We start from the raw sequence: 8,393 nt of genomic DNA, 5'->3' as shown, positions 1-8,393 counted from the left end.
GTCAGTGTGATTTGGAGAGAGGGGTGAAGCTGTGTTTCTCTCAGAGATGGACTCTACTGTGTAAACATGACAAAATTGAGCATGTGATGCCGTCTGGAACAAGCTTGCATATAGAGAAAGAGTAAGAGATATATAAACAATATGCAGATATTCATGAATCCTCAAGAGATAAAAAGAAAGACTACAAGTAAACAACTCGGAGGAAGCAGGACGTCAGTACTTGGAGGTAATGGCTAATGTCTTGGATTTTTAAATACTGAATTATTAACGTATGATTCTTAATCCTCTTTTTTCATTTGGTAGGTTTGGGGCCAAAATGGTCTGGAGAAACGTTTGGACCTTCCAGCTCTAAATAAACATGGAAAAGTGTACGAAGATGGTAAGAAACACTTCTTGTTGTCTGAAAAAATGTATCACAGTTTCCACAAAAATATTAAGCAGAGCAACTGTTTTCAAAATTGATAACACTAAGAAATGTTTCTAGAGCACCAAATCAGCATACAGTATTAGAATGTTTTCTGAAATATCATGTGACACTGAAGAAAAGACTAAAGTAATGGCTACTGAAAATTCAGCTTCGCCATCAAAAGATAACATTTTGAAATTGAAAACAGTTATTTTAAATGGTAATAATATTTCGCAATATTACTGTTTTACTGTATTTTTGATCAAATAAATGCAGAGCTGGTAAACATGAGAGACTTATTTCAAAAATATTAACAAATGTTACCGACCCCAAACTTTTGAATGATACAGTAGTGCAGTTCAAGATACACATTTATACTGAGCCATTCTGTTATTTGGCAACTATTGATTCATGTCAGTAGCCAGTGGCTCTTTGGTCTTTTTTTCAGTCTGGACTCTGGAGCCCTGATCAGAGTTTAAGGATATATTTCTGATTGTGTGTACTTTGTTGCTTTGTTTATCATTAGCTCAGTTTAGCCTGACAACGAGAGACAGGAGAGTATCACCTCACCAGGGTCTGGAGCTCTACAGAGCACTCAAGAGCAGGAGCACACCTGTCAGGTACACACACTAACAAACAAACACCTGCATTTAGTAAACACCCATATTATACTGATATTATTAGTCACTAGGATGATTAAATTTGGCCATTTTGAGATTGTTGATATTGGCCATTAATGGCATCTACAACAACCTTGTCAATGGATAATAACCTTTTTCTTTTTGCAGAATATTATACAGTTTGGGATCAGAAAGATTTCTTTCTATTTTATGTTTTTTTTTATTTTATTATAAAGAAGTCGACTATGCTCACCAAGGCTGCATTTATTTGATTGAAAATACAATTAAAACATTTTGAAATATTTTTACAAATTAAACTAACTGTGTTATATTTAATATATTCTAAAATATAATTTATTCCTGTTATGATAGCTGAATTTTCAACAGCCATTACTTCAGTCTTCTGTCACATGATCATTCTATTTGGTTGATTTGGTGCCAGAGTAACATTTGTTATCAATGCTGAAAACAGTTGTGCTGCTTAATATTTTTGTGGAAACGGCGATACTTTTTTTTTTCTTTTTAGGATTTTTTGATGAATAGATAGTTTAAAAGAACAGCATTTATTTGAAATAGAAATCTTTTGTAACATTAGAAATTTAATTTTTTTTATCAAGTGAATGCATCCTTGCTGAATAAAGGTATTACTTTCAAAAAAAGATCTTACTGACCCCAAACGTAATGAAACTGTATGTTGTTTTAGTAAATTTCCAGTTAAATATTGATTTCATTTGGCAGTGTTTGTCCTTGGCTTTTGAAACACCCACTGCAGTCAACCACTAATCACTCACTATTCTGAAGTGTTCAGCCTGCTCTTTCTTTTTTCCTGTCTTTATCACACACACTCTCTCGTTCTCTCTCTTTGTCTGTCTCTCAGGTTATTGTGGTACAGTGATGAGGGTCATTCGCTGTCTAAAGTCAAAACTCAGTCTGACTGCTTCCTCAACATCGTTCTGTGGTTTAAAGAACATTTAAACTGACACGACATTTCTCAGAAATGCATATGAAAATATTTATCAGATGATTTTTTGTCTGCACATATTGTGTTTGACATTCTTGCCAAAACTGTAAATGTCCATAAATGTTGCAGTGAAGCTGAAGTTACAGGTTATGCAGGTCATTCTCCACTAGGGGACAGACCTGTCCATGTTAAATCAGCACTTCTATAATAAGGGGCCAAATGCCAAAGGATGAAGTGATTGTGTTTAGAAATCAGAGCTCATGTACTGTGATACTGAACTTCTCTTTTTAGAGTCAATATCTGAACATTCACATTCTTTTGTGAGATATTTGCTCTTCACTATGTTTTTAATGGACGGTAATGGTCTTGCCAATATTTTTTTAGATCAAATCTATTTAACTTTAAATACAAATACATGGTGATTGTAGATTTAAATTAGTTTGATTATGAAAAAAGTACATTTAGGGTGGAAAGTAGAAGAAAAGAACAAAAACCTATTTTCTAGTTTCTGAAAAGTATCGAGAGATCTTCAACATTCCATAAACATGATACGAGTCAGAAATGTGTGACATTAATTTTGGCCAATGTTTATGCACTTAGATCCAAGGTGTGCATGCTAGCTTTGGTGGCAGCTGTACCAGCTCACATGTCTAAGACTCTTGTGTTCATTTCACTTACAGCCGCTTAAGAAAGGTATTTACCTCAAAGTTTTCTTTGTTTCATTGTTTATAGCAACATTTTTGTCCTTATTTTTGTGGCATGTTGAACACCAGCCAGCTTTATGTTAGTGTTTTATGGCCAATTGTAGCATGTGGATTTTCAATATTCTGGCAGTCTCAGGGGGCAGATTGCTTTATACCCTGTTAAGATTGCATTGCTAATGACCCACAGAGAAAGAAGTAGAAAACAACAGGTCACCTGAGACCACTGCCACTATGTGTGTGTGTTTAAGAGCGAAAGAAAGAAAGAAAGGTCTGTATTATTCACCCTTTGATCGGGTTTGGTGTAGGTGTCTGGGTCTTAGGCAAGTCAAATATCATGAAAAGTCTTTACTCTCTGTCTCAGTTTGCCTAGATGCTGGATGACATGTTCATAAAGGAAGATTAAAGAGCGAGGCAGAATTTGAGAATAAACACAAACACCCAAAAAACAGAAAATCATTGCCAGGGAGTGAAAAGCAGATGAAAAGCAGAAGCAGATAGGGAGAAAAATCTGAGTAGGTTTAAGGTCACACTGGGGTAAAATGAGCCACAGCTTCGTTGGTGCTCTCATGAGCTGTGATGTGACACATTAAACGAAAATACAAAAGTTATCTGATGGCTCAAGCATTTTTTTCCCCAGAATGCTGGGAGTTGGGTAAGATCCAGTAGGCCTGGGGTACGTTGAATCAACGGCCATAAATATGACACAGCTTGAAGCAGTGAATCTATTTGAGTTGGCAAAATAATACAGTATAAATTAAACCCTTCAGACATATTTGTTATACTTTGGTTCATGTTGCCTCAGTTGCTTTTGGACATTACAAGTCTTATATAAGTTGCTTTCTTCAAACTGATAAACAACTCTGCTCTGTTTTGTTTTCACCTATTAAACAGAAAAAGGAAACAACACAAACTGGCTCACCTTACCACAGGCCCAAAATTGTGCTAAACCAGGGTGTTGCTTTGGGTAGTGGTCAGTGTCCATCCAAACGGGTGCCCAGCCAAAAAAAAAACAAGTCAAATTGAATTCTTAGCATAGATTTTCACATATGTCTTTTTATTGATTTATTGGCTGTTAGATCATTTATTGGACTATATGTATGTGCTTGGCTCTGCATTGTTTCAATAGGAATGTCTGTCATTGTCCATCATATATAGACTAGTTTCTAGGTAATTTCAGTGCCACCTGTGCCAAAATACTTTTTTATGTCTGAAATATTAAACAATGAGCTATGTGTTATTGTAGTATTATTTATATATTATAGTATTTATTATATTTTGAATTAGTTTTATATTTTCAGTTTTCCTTTTAATTTTAGTAATTTTATGTTTTTGCTATTTTTTTTGTTTTTGTTATTTCAAATATTTATATATTAAATAAAAATAATTTATATTTTTAGTTTTAGGGTGCTTTCACACTAGGTTCGTTTGCCTGGTCCGAGCCCGAATTCGATTGCTCCCCCTCCTACTGCCCCTGCTAGTTTGTGGTGTTCATATTGTGTTTTTTGGATTCCGAACCACGGTACGTTTGCGTCATCAGAGTGGCAGCTGTTTACCCCTGTTACTAGGTAACGACTATAAATAGGTTCGAAAGAACGCGGGAATCACTTTCTGCGAGCAGAAGCGAGATAAATTCTCTCTGCTGCAGCGCGTCAGTTTTTCAGGAAAGCGACCGAGTAAACACATAAATACGCAGTTTGGCCGTTTAATGCGTCATTAATAGCGGTTTACTTCCGCGATTTGGTACGATTGCGTTCATATCAGCAGCAAATTGTACCGAGGTTCACTTGAACTGTACCCCAAGTGGACTCGGGGTGTATTCACACCAGGAAAGTCCGCTAGTTCACTTTCTTTGGTCCGGACCAAATACAGTGTTGATTTTTTTTGTTTGGTGTTTCAGCTGGGTCTCGGTGTGGTTGTTTGGTCCGCACCAGAGTGCGATTGCTGTATTCACACCTGCCCAAATGATCTGCACCAAGGGGGGAAACAAACTTGAGTTTGATTCAATCGAACCAAACAAGACAGGTGTGAATACACCCTTAGTCATTTCAGTCTTTCAATTCATACTTTTTTCAGTTTCTGATATTTATATTTTATTTTAATTACCGAAAACTATTTTTAAATAGTTTTAGTTATAGTCTTAGTTAATAATGACACTGTTTAAAAGTCAACAAAGTTTCAATTAAATACTGAATAAATATTGAAAAGGAAAAACTATGTGGTTTATAAACACAGTATTTAATATTTATTTTATATTTCAATTACCGAAAACAATTTGTAGTAGTTATATATATATATATATTTATTTATTTATTTATTTTTTACTTCAGTCTCATTAAATTACCTGCAGTCTCACGTGAATTCTCCAGGTCACTGCTCATATAACAACGTGGAAAATTGAGCAAAAAGGTAAAAATGACTGTAAAAGAGTTCAATCCAGAGAAAGAGAGATTGTTTAATAGATAGTGGTAAGGGTGAATAAGGAGGGACAGAACTGACCAGTCATACCCAAAAGAATATATACAAGTAGAGGGCTGCTCGTGTGTGGTTATCAGTGTGTTTAGACAGAAGGCTGTGGATGGGATTAGAGTGAGTAGAGGAGATTCAACAAGAGCATTTCCACCTGCTTGTGATTTAGTGTGTTGGATAGGAAATGTGATACTGCTTAGTGTGAGGGATGTGAGTGATATGAGTTTGTGCAAGGCTGAAATCAGTGTTTGTGTTTATGTGTTCAGGGGGCCGGAGACTAATTTACTTTTGGGGTAATTAGCATGCCGTTGAAAATCATTAATTCTTCTCACTTTTCCTCCCTTTGCTGTTTTTGTGTTTTGTGTTCACCGTATGTTGTATGTTTTGCACTCTTAATAAAATAAATAAATAAATAGCAGTTTTTTTTATTGAGTCAGTAGATCACTTATTTTTCTGCTCTTGGCTTCATTGTGAGCCCCCGCAGGCTGAGCGGTTATTGTGGTGGGATGTTTTTCCCTACCATATCTATGTCTCAGTCCAGAGGATGCTGCTTATCCAATACTAGATGTTTTTGGCTCTACATTACAGAGTTTCTCTTTATATTTACACGTCCGGAAAGTAGGATATGTCTCTCTGTGTCCATTTCTAGTTATTAAATGTGTGCTTGACGGAGATGGAGGGATTCTGCAGCTCTATAGTTTAGGGTTCAAACCAAAGACTTTGGTTGCCAGCCCAGATTTTTAATCCTCACCCTGGCACCAACCCTGTCGTATGTGTATTTGTGTGTGTTGTTTTGGAGTTAAATATTTTGACTGCAGTGAAAACAGAACTGAGACACTGTTTAGCATTTAGCAAACTCATTGAATCTAATAAACCATGATGCAGTTAAATTTGCATTTATTCCTTTTTTTCCTATTGCTTAGACCTTAATTGACACTAGTGCCATGGTATCATATGGCCACACCAATAGTTGGTACATACCACTGCAGTGAATGATTACCATATTCATGTCCCATCATATTTACAGATGTCTTACTATCTAAACAAACAAGGGTGGTACATTTTGGTATTTCTGTTTTTGACCAAAGCTCCATATTCATCCAGCATTTTTTGAGCTCTTGACACCCACAAGAACTCAAAAAATGTGTTGTGTTGTGGGCCACTCTGTCCCATAGTTCGCTGCATATATTTAAACACTATTCTAGTTCAAGTCCTTTGTTCAATTCTAAATGTTTTAGGCTGATAAACTGTCCTAATGACTGTGAACGCAATCTCCCTTCAGTCAGAAGCCTGCCTCTAATCACAGTAACAAACAGAAACGGACCGCCTGTAATGTTTGCCATATGTTCCTGATCACAGATCTGCAGGAATTATGCCATAATCCTAATTTAAATGACCACACTTCTCAGATTGAATGGCTGCTTTACACTGGTGAAGTCAAGCACTGCTTACGGCACTGTAAACTTATTTCAGCCCTGAGGCACATTGAAACGGTTAAATATACAATATACATAATACTCAATGTACTTTAGCCATGTAATTTGTATCCCAGCTTATTATTATCTTGTCTTTCACATATAGGCTATGTTTTGACAGAATACTAGTAGCTGCATTCTGCACAGAACATACTCTGGTGTTCTTTTATTTTTTTTAAAACATATGAAACCGCATTTCTGGCATCTAGTTGTCAGGAATGCATATGATTATTTTGTAGTTTAAATCCAATTTGAAATATAAAATTATTAGTAATTAGTTACAAGCATTTTAAAAATGGTTTATATATATAATATAATTAAGACTTTTTTTTTATTTCTAAAAATATATATATTTTAAATATAAAAATTGTTAGTATTTATTATATTATTATTATTATTATTACTAATACTGCTATTATTATATATAATTACTCATTAGTTAGAAGCATGTTATATGATATGATAATTGAGAATTTTTATTTATTTATAATATTAAAATAATATTTTATATTATTGTTAATACTATTTAAATTGTTAGTATTTATTATATTATTATTATTATTATTACTAATACTGCTATTATTATATATAATTACTCATTAGTTAGAAGCATGTTATATGATATGATAATTGAGAATTTTTATTTATAATATTAAAATATTTTATATTATTGTTAATACTATTTAAAATATTTTAGTTTAGTACATTGTTAGTACATTGTTTTGGCAAATGTAGCATGTTATCACAGAAATAGCATGCAGAAATAGCATTAATAGCTATTGCAAACGTGTTTCCTAGTGTCTATTAGGTTAAAATTTCCCAGACTTCACAGCTGCTCTCTCCCTGCAGGACAGCTGTGTGATAAAGTAAGATGGGAGTTTGGGTTGAGTTGGTGATTGGTTGTTCTAACAGTTTTGTAAAGCTTAACGGTAGCAGTTCTGTTGTTTTAGTAGGAGGAGTATAAATATCAGTGTTGGAATATTTGAACGATTCAGAAGTGCGCTCACTAGAAGACTGTGTTTGAGGGTCTCAGAGGCTTTCTAAAATTGTTCTTTCTCTAAATGCTATCAGTCAGTGTCAGACTGCACATGTGCTGTATGTTTCTATAGCCTGATTCTACCCACCTACCCACCTAATGTACACAATTCATCACTGGTCAAAAGGTTCTTAACTGAATTCAGCTTTAAATACACAGCCTTTCTCTCTCATTCACTCCATCCCTCTTAGACTGCCAGTTTTTCAATACCAAAAAAAATTGAAATTTTTGGTATTGAACCCTCTCCAGCCCTTCATCACTCCTACTCGATCAGCTCTTCTCAGCCCATGTTGTGCTGCTTTACTCTGATCAGTGATGGGCCCATCATTCTCTCTCTCTCTGATGAGGTGTTGTGTCATTAAAGTTCTGTTTCCCAGGAGGCCGAAATCTTGAAGTGTGTTCTGGAATGTTACTCTCTGAATAGAATCTTTATAAGCTCAGGTCATCCTCTGCTGAGAACTCAAAAGGTCTTCTGAATCCACCAAGACACCATTTATTGAAATTAGACTTCGAAAACAGCTCAATGTGGATTTCAATGTGAAATGTTAGTGGTTTTGTCACAGGCTTTGCAAAAGGACTTATTGAAGTATTTGGCAGCACAAACTATATTCAATTGACATGCAAAGGGAGTTTAATTCTAAGGTTCAGAGAGAGTTTGGAATATGATTATGAAGGGAATTACTACTGCTTTAGGTGCAAGAAACTTGACTAACATTATAAATGTA

General features: G+C 34.9%; 1 long non-coding RNA gene across 1 annotated transcript; it reads left to right on the top strand.

Annotated features, from left to right (window-relative positions):
* LOC107711957 (uncharacterized) lies at window positions 1-2,205 on the top strand. Its single transcript, XR_001636751.1, has 4 exons — window positions 1-226; window positions 304-379; window positions 933-1,026; window positions 1,904-2,205. It is a non-coding gene; the product is annotated as an uncharacterized LOC107711957 (long non-coding RNA).
* The last annotated feature ends 6,188 nt before the right edge of the window (window positions 2,206-8,393 follow it).

The sequence above is a fragment of the Sinocyclocheilus rhinocerous genome, unplaced genomic scaffold (assembly GCF_001515625.1).
Source record: "Sinocyclocheilus rhinocerous isolate Xijiao unplaced genomic scaffold, SAMN03320098_v1.1 scaffold1168, whole genome shotgun sequence".
Classification (NCBI taxonomy): Eukaryota; Metazoa; Chordata; class Actinopteri; order Cypriniformes; family Cyprinidae; genus Sinocyclocheilus; species Sinocyclocheilus rhinocerous.
This window is presented reverse-complemented; position numbering and strand designations above follow the sequence as displayed.